Here is a 9707-nt window from a genome sequence, read left to right on the forward strand (position 1 = left end):
ATGAAGGTTACCTAGTGTAGAAATTTCATGAAGTTCTGATAACTTTAGGTACACCAAAATGTGAGAAATCCGGAACTGAATTCTGTATGCACGTATTGAAAATAGTCGGGTTCTGAGTAATGTATCTTTTTAATGAACCGTTGGGATGCTATGATTTTTGAATGTGTTGTGGAATATTTAGTTGTAAGTATACCAAAAAAATTTAAAGAGGATCAGGTAAGTATTAGTACTGCAAAGATTGGACAATCTGAAACTGTGTTTCGGTGAAACAAAATTCCTTTACAGCTATCTTCATAATTTGTTATGTCATCATGCATTAATTGGCTTGGTACTTTGCATGGGTGTCATTGAGAATCATTATAACTTGTTAAGTCATCTTATTTGGACACATACTTCTCTTCTATTCTATATGCCAAAGTTCAATACAGTGGCGTACTTCATTCCGTATTGGCGTGTTTTAGCCAATTCATAGGTGCTTTTGTTATAATTATATCTTTAAATTCAACCGTTGGAATATGATGAAATTTGAGTATGTCGTAGTTTACCTTGTTATAGAAGTACAGTAAAATGTTCACGCGGATCAGGTCACGTTTGCTACTGCAAAGCTTGCACAATATATGACTATGGTCTGCTGAGTTTAAATCCCGAATAGGGGACTGATTCCTATTTATCTCATTCTACGCTTATCGTACAATGCTGAAATTTTAGTATGATGTTTGTATATATGAAGGTTACCTAGTGTAGAAATTTCATGAAGTTCTGATCACTTTAGGTACACCAAAGTGTGAGAAATCCGGAACTGAATTCTGTATGCACGTATTGAAAGTAGTCGGGTTCTGAGTAATGTATCTTTTTAATGAACCGTTGGAATGCTATGATTTTTGAATGTGCTGTGGAATATTTAGTTGTAAGTGTACCATAAAAATTTAAAGAGGATCAGGTAAGTATTAGTACTGCAAAGATTGGACAATCTGAAACCGTGTTTCGGTGAAACAGAATTCCTTTACAGCCATCTTCATAATTTGTTATGTCATCATGCATTAATTGGCTTGCTACTTTGCATGGGTGTCATTGAGAATCACTATAACTTGTTAAGTCATCTTATTTAGACACATACTTCTCTTCTATTCTATATGCCAAAGTTCAATACAGTGGCGTACTTCATTCCGTATTGGCATGTTTTAGCCAATTCATACGGTGCTTTTGTTATAATTATATCTTTAAATTAAACCGTTGGAATATGATGAAACTTGAGTATGTCGTAGTTTACCTTGTTATAGAAGTACAGTAAAATGTTCACGCGGATCAGGTCACGTTTGCTACTGCAAAGCTTGCACAATATATGACTATGGTCTGCTGAGTTTAAATCCCGAATAGGGGACTGATTCCTATTTATCTCATTCTCCGCTTATCGTACAAAGCTGAAATTTTAGTATGATGTTTGTATATATGAAGGTTACCTAGTGTAGAAATTTCATGAAGTTCTGATCACTTTAGGTACACCAAAGTGTGAGAAATCCGGAACTGAATTCTGTATGCACGTATTGAAAGTAGTCGGGTTCTGAGTAATGTATCTTTTTAATGAACCGTTGGAATGCTATGATTTTTGAATGTGCTGTGGAATATTTAGTTGTAAGTGTACCATAAAAATTTAAAGAGGATCAGGTAAGTATTAGTACTGCAAAGATTGGACAATCTGAAACTGTGTTTCGGTGAAACAGAATTCCTTTACAGCCATCTTCATAATTTGTTATGTCATCATGCATTAATTGGCTTGCTACTTTGCATGGGTGTCATTGAGAATCACTATAACTTGTTAAGTCATCTTATTTAGACTCATACTTCTCTTCTATTCTATATGCCAAAGTTCAATACAGTGGCGTACTTCATTCCGTATTGGCATGTTTTAGCCAATTCATACGGTGCTTTTGTTATAATTATATCTTTAAATTAAACCGTTGGAATATGATGAAATTTGAGTATGTCGTAGTTTACCTTGTTATAGAAGTACAGTAAAATGTTCACGCGGATCAGGTCACGTTTGCTACTGCAAAGCTTGCACAATATATGACTATGGTCTGCTGAGTTTAAATCCCGAATAGGGGACTGATTCCTATTTATCTCATTCTCCGCTTATCGTACAAAGCTGAAATTTTAGTATGATGTTTGTATATATGAAGGTTACCTAGTGTAGAAATTTCATGAAGTTCTGATCACTTTAGGTACACCAAAGTGTGAGAAATCCGGAACTGAATTCTGTATGCACGTATTGAAAGTAGTCGGGTTCTGAGTAATGTATCTTTTTAATGAACCGTTGGAATGCTATGATTTTTGAATGTGCTGTGGAATATTTAGTTGTAAGTGTACCATAAAAATTTAAAGAGGATCAGGTAAGTATTAGTACTGCAAAGATTGGACAATCTGAAACTGTGTTTCGGTGAAACAGAATTCCTTTACAGCCATCTTCATAATTTGTTATGTCATCATGCATTAATTGGCTTGCTACTTTGCATGGGTGTCATTGAGAATCACTATAACTTGTTAAGTCATCTTATTTAGACTCATACTTCTCTTCTATTCTATATGCCAAAGTTCAATACAGTGGCGTACTTCATTCCGTATTGGCATGTTTTAGCCAATTCATACGGTGCTTTTGTTATAATTATATCTTTAAATTAAACCGTTGGAATATGATGAAACTTGAGTATGTCGTAGTTTACCTTGTTATAGAAGTACAGTAAAATGTTCACGCGGATCAGGTCACGTTTGCTACTGCAAAGCTTGCACAATATATGACTATGGTCTGCTGAGTTTAAATCCCGAATAGGGGACTGATTCCTATTTATCTCATTCTCCGCTTATCGTACAAAGCTGAAATTTTAGTATGATGTTTGTATATATGAAGGTTACCTAGTGTAGAAATTTCATGAAGTTCTGATCACTTTAGGTACACCAAAGTGTGAGAAATCCGGAACTGAATTCTGTATGCACGTATTGAAAGTAGTCGGGTTCTGAGTAATGTATCTTTTTAATGAACCGTTGGAATGCTATGATTTTTGAATGTGCTGTGGAATATTTAGTTGTAAGTGTACCATAAAAATTTAAAGAGGATCAGGTAAGTATTAGTACTGCAAAGATTGGACAATCTGAAACTGTGTTTCGGTGAAACAGAATTCCTTTACAGCCATCTTCATAATTTGTTATGTCATCATGCATTAATTGGCTTGCTACTTTGCATGGGTGTCATTGAGAATCACTATAACTTGTTAAGTCATCTTATTTAGACACATACTTCTCTTCTATTATATATGCCAAAGTTCAATACAGTGGCGTACTTCATTCCGTATTGGCGTGTTTTAGCCAATTCATAGGTGCTTTTGTTATAATGATATCTTTAAATTCAACCGTTGGAATATGATGAAATTTGAGTATGTCGTAGTTTACCTTGTTATAGAAGTACAGTAAAATGTTCACGCGGATCAGGTCACGTTTGCTACTGCAAAGCTTGCACAATATATGACTATGGTCTGCTGAGTTTAAATCCCGAATAGGGGACTGATTCCTATTTATCTCATTCTCTGCTTATCGTACAAAGCTGAAATTTTAGTATGATGTTTGTATATATGAAGGTCACCTACTGTAGAAATTTCATGAAGTTCTGATCACTTTAGGTACACCAATATGTGAGAAATCCGGAACTGAATTCTGTATGCACGTATTGAAAGTAGTCGGGTTCTGAGTAATGTATCTTTTTAATGAACCGTTGGAATGCTATGATTTTTGAATGTGTTGTGGAATATTTAGTTGTAAGTGTACCATAAAAATTTAAAGAGGATCAGGTAAGTATTAGTACTGCAAAGATTGGACAATCTGAAACTGTGTTTCGGTGAAACAGAATTCCTTTACAACCATCTTCATAATTTGTTATGTCATCATGCATTAATTGGCTTGCTACTTTGCATGGGTGTCATTGAGAATCACTATAACTTGTTAAGTCATCTTATTTAGACACATACTTCTCTTCTATTCTATATGCCAAAGTTCAATACAGTGGCGTACTTCATTCCGTATTGGCGTGTTTTAGCCAATTCATAGGTGCTTTTGTTATAATGATATCTTTAAATTCAACCGTTGGAATATGATGAAATTTGAGTATGTCGTAGTTTACCTTGTTATAGAAGTACAGTAAAATGTTCACGCGGATCAGGTCACGTTTGCTACTGCAAAGCTTGCACAATATATGACTATGGTCTGCTGAGTTTAAATCCCGAATAGGGGACTGATTCCTATTTATCTCATTCTCCGCTTATCGTACAAAGATGAAATTTTAGTATGATGTTTGTATATATGAAGGTTACCTAGTGTAGAAATTTCATGAAGTTCTGATCACTTTAGGTACACCAAAGTGTGAGAAATCCGGAACTGAATTCTGTATGCATGTATTGAAAGTAGTCGGGTTCTGAGTAATGTATCTTTTTAATGAACCGTTGGAATGCTATGATTTTTGAATGTGCTGTGGAATATTTAGTTGTAAGTGTACCATAAAAATTTAAAGAGGATCAGGTAAGTATTAGTACTGCAAAGATTGGACAATCTGAAACTGTGTTTCGGTGAAACAGAATTCCTTTACAACCATCTTCATAATTTGTTATGTCATCATGCATTAATTGGCTTGCTACTTTGCATGGGTGTCATTGAGAATCACTATAACTTGTTAAGTCATCTTATTTAGACACATACTTCTCTTCTATTCTATATGCCAAAGTTCAATACAGTGGCGTACTTCATTCCGTATTGGCATGTTTTAGCCAATTCATACGGTGCTTTTGTTATACTGATATCTTTAAATGCAACCGTTGGAATATGATGAAATTTGAGTATGTCGTAGTTTACCTTGTTATATAAGTACAGTAAAATTTTCACGCGGATCAGGTCTCGTTTGCTACTGCAAAGCTTGCACAATATATGACTATGGTCTGCTGAGTTTAAATCCCGAATAGGGGACTGATCCCTATTTATCTCATTCCCCGCTTATCGGACAAAGCTGAAATTTTAGTATGATGTTTGTATATTTGAAGGTTACCTACTGTAGAAATTTCATGAAGTTCTGATCACTTTAGGTACACCAAAGTGTGAGAAATCCGGAACTGAATTCTGTATGCACGTATTGAAAGTAGTCGGGTTCTGAGTAATATATCTTTTTAATGAACTGTTGGAATGATATGATGTTTTAGTGTGTTGTGGAATATTTAGTTGTAAGTGTACCATAAAAATTTAAAGAGGATCAGGTAAGTATTAGTACCGCAAAGATTGGACAATCTGAAACTGTGTTTCGGTGAAACAAAATTCCTTTACAGCTATCTTCATAATTTGTTATGTCATCATGCATTAATTGGCTTGGTACTTTGCATGGGTGTCATTGAGAATCATTATCACTTGTTAAGTCATCTTATTTAGACACAAATTTCTCTTCTATTCTATATGCCAAAGTTCAATACAGTGGCGTACTTCATTCCGTATTGGCGTGTTTTCGCCAATTCATAGGTGATTTTGTTATAATGATATCTTTAAATTCAACCGTTGGAATATGATGAAATTTGAGTATGTCGTAGCTTACCTTGTTATAGAAGTAAAGTAATATTTTCACGCGGATCAGGTCACGTTTGCTACTGCAAAGCTTGCACAATATATGACTATGGTCTGCTGAGTTTAAATCCCGAATAGGGGACTGATTCCTATTTATCTCATTCTACGCTTATCGTACAAAGCTGAAATTTTAGTATGATGTTTGTATATATGAAGGTTACCTACTGTAGAAATTTCATGAATTTATGATCATTTTAGGTACACCAAAATGTGAGAAATCCGGAACTGAATTTTGTATGCACGTATTGAAAGTAGTCGGGTTCTGAGTAATGTATCTTTTTAATGAACCGTTGGGATGCTATGATTAATGTTTTGTTAGCATGGGGGGAAGGAAAATTTGAATGTGTTGTGGAATATTTAGTTGTAAGTGTACCATAAAAATTTAAAGAGGATCAGGTAAGTATTAGTACTCCAAAGATTGGACAATCTGAAACTGTGTTTCGGGGAAACAGAATTCCTTTACAGCCATCTTCATAATTTGTTATGTCATCATGCATTAATTGGCTTGCTACTTTGTATGGGTGTCATTGAGAATCACTATAACTTGTTAAGTCATCTCATTTAGACACATACTTCTCTTCTATTCTATATGCCAAAGTTCAATACAGTGGCGTACTGATGAGTGCTAAAAAGTGCATATTTCTATATATTTTTCTTGGCATTTAACTCATCTTTTGTGCATTAATTCTACATTTTATCCCATATTCTGTATTTTCATTGTTTTCAAGAATAAATATTTTTATTAATTAATTTTGTATTTCTAGGTTGTAAATAAAGACTAGATGAGTTGCGGAGCGGAATAGAGCAGAAAAGTAGTGAAAAGCCGGGAGGAGTTACGCAAGGAAGCCGCGAAGAACGTTGTGCACAAAACCAAGAGGCTAGGAATGGTCTTGAAGAAGAAGAATTGTCCTTAAAGAAGATATGGGCTTGGCATACCCAAGGCCCAAAACCCTTACTCAAACACATTTCCACTATCCAAGCCCGTCTCGGATTTCAGCCGTCAGATCGAAGCATTTCAGCACCCTACGGTCGCTCCATCATCGCACATCAAACTCCGAAGACCCCGCTTTACATCGCAACGCCCATCTCCATCTTGGGTCGTCCGTTTTGCTACATCCCTTCATCCGACGGTCGCTCCACGCTTACCTCCGTATCGCCGTTGGATCCACCTACCATCTTCCCATCCATCGCTCCTTGTCGCAGATCATCAAACCTCGCTGCACCCGCCTAACACCCAAGTATCGAACACCCTATACCCCTAGCCAAACGCCCCCTAACCCTAACTCTATCGACTTCTTCTTTCTTCTCCATCTCTTCTTCCTTCCCCCGTCTGCAGAACCCGTAACACCACCACTCCCTGCAACTGCCGCGCTATCACCTCTACCTATCTCACATCATCCCTAAACTACCAACCCATCATCACCCCCTAACTATCTAGCCCCCTATTCCCTCAATCTCTCACGTTTCTTCCCTGAAACCCTAAGCGTGAGAGGTTGATGAAGTAGGTGACCTAGAGATGAAATTGAAGCATGGGAATTACGCAAGGGAAGCAGAAGAAGTATGGGTCGAAGATGGAATTGTCTCATCACAGTTGGTGAGGTAAAAATCCTAAACCCTAGTTCACAGTCAATTTGGGAAAAATCATAAAAACCCTGATTATTGTTGAGAAGAGTATAGAGAAGATAGAGTGGGTGAAATAGGGTAGGTAATTAAACCCAATTACTGTTTAATTTGGGAATTTGTGTGATTTTGGAAAACCCTAATTTTTGGGGGAATTTGGGGATTGTCTGTAAGCTATAAATAGAGCTGGGTGTTGTGTGTTGCAAAACTTATGCTGGAATAGCCAGTGTCATTTGGTTTGATTTTGGGAGAACTGGATTAGCCAGTCTCTCCAATTTTTGTGTTGTTCCATTTATGCTCACTGTGATGTTTTATGTTTAATACTATGTGATGTTAATGTTTAGTTCCTCAATTGTTCTAAGTTTATCCACTGTTATGTGCTTCCCATGTTATGTTATTGTGTTTAAATTCATGTTTTGTTTCACTGTCAACTGTTAATGTATGTTTATCTTCATGTCTATCATGTTCTGAACCTCAAATGCTAGGATTAGATGAAGCTATGAACCAGTAAGGAGTCAGATCAAATTATGACATTCATGTTGTGTTTGGAATGCTGAGATAGTCTTCATCATGTGCAGCTCTTGCCCAATGTTGCTAAGCCCTTAGACTAGTTGTACTTTAATCAGACAATTAGTACTTTGGTAAGTATTTTAGCTGTGATTAGAATATCCCTTAGGTTAATGGTGGATTCATCGTCCTAGTGATCATCCTCTTGTCTTCATTGTTTTCTTATTTCTACTTCACTGTTTTCTTCACATCACTGCACTTGGCTTAGGCCTTGGCTTATTACACTGTCATTTTATTATCTTTGCTTCACTGTTTATCTCCATTGTTGTTTGCTGTTTTGTGCCTTTCTTATCACTTGTTGTTCACTGTTAGTGGTGGAAGTTTAGGTTAGAATTCATGTAAATTGAGCTGATTGAGAAATGGAGGAATTTAGTGTCCACTGTTGCTTGTGATTGATTGTGCTGTTAAAAGACAGTCAATGCTAGGAGTAAAACAGTTGGACAAGCTTCTTCTCCTTCCATTCCATTTATGTATTCCCTGGAACATAGGCAGGCTAGAACCTCCACCTAGCTCCATTAGGGACAAGGATTTAACCAAAAAACAGCCACTGCCTAGCATCTTTCCTGTTCTTCTTTGTTATCTATCTGTTTTTGTGGCTTCTTATCACTGTTTTCATAGCTGTTTTTATAACTGTTTTGTGCCCTGTTCTTCCTTTGCCTTTGGCCCTTGGCCATTGCCTTTGATTTATCACTGCCATGCCATTGTAAATTTGCATCCTTTTGCCCTGTGTTGCTTCCATGAATATACCATTGTCACTTTTTCTTTGTACATGTCATTGTAAATGCCATCCTTGGCCCTGTGTGACTTAGTGCCCTGTCTGCCTAGAGCCTGCTTTACCTTGTCTGCCTGCACAGATCCTGCTCTCCCTTTCCCTGCTGAGCACCTGCCCTTTGCACTGCTGCTGCTACAACTGAGCTTGGCTCAGCTAAGACCAAAGTTTAGTTCATATCCAAGGCCCAGTTCACTACAAGCCCAAAGGCTTCACAGTTAATCTCAAAGCCCAGCTCATTACTAGGTTACCTAGCCCAGTTCAGTCCATCAAAGGCCCAAACTGCTTCACAGTTAATCAAAGCCCATCTTGCTCTTATTGTGAAAGCAAAAGCTTCAAAGTTATTCAAAGCCCATTGATATTCAAAACCCTTTGGTACTCAAAGCCCATTAGCAATTTAGAAACCCAAAATAGTTAGAAACTCCAAACATACCCAGTCTCTGTGGATCGACCCGTACTTGCACGAGCTACAACTGACGACCGTGCACTTGCGGTATTACTGTAGGCCCGTTTTTATTGCGCTTAATTTTCACACACCTCCGGGCCCACCAAGTTTTTGGCGCCGCTGCCGGGGACTCGGTTTGTTTCTCTAGTAGTTTTATTAGCTATTTTTGCATTTCACTGCATAGCATTTGCATCTGCATCTGCTTCACTTCATTTGCTGTTGGACCTGCTGTTCTGAACCAGTTTTTCCTCCGCTGGGACGCCACCAAGGAAAAGAACCAAAGCCCAACTGGGTTTTTGCAACAATATCAGAGCAGCTGGGCTGTGCTAAAAAGGTAAACCCATTCAGAGAACCCGAATTGTGGGCTTCCAATTTTTAATTGTGGGCTTGTAATATTAAAGCCAATTTTTGGGCTTTTTATTTTCTGTTGGGTTTGTAATTAATTTTTGTGGGCTTGTTTGTTTAATTTGTGGGCTTGAATTTAATTTTTGTGAGCTTGTTTAATTTGGACTGGTATTTTGTATTCTGGGTTTTTAAACCCAGCTGAGCTTGTAACCGATCACGCTAGGTTAACTCGTTAGTGGGCCGAGTACCCAAATTCTAGGCCGAGATTTTGGACTCAGTTTCACCAAACGTTTTCAAACCAGCTGAGCCAAAGCA

This window comes from Papaver somniferum, chromosome 1 (assembly GCF_003573695.1).
Source record: "Papaver somniferum cultivar HN1 chromosome 1, ASM357369v1, whole genome shotgun sequence".
In the NCBI taxonomy this organism is placed as follows: domain Eukaryota; kingdom Viridiplantae; phylum Streptophyta; class Magnoliopsida; order Ranunculales; family Papaveraceae; genus Papaver; species Papaver somniferum.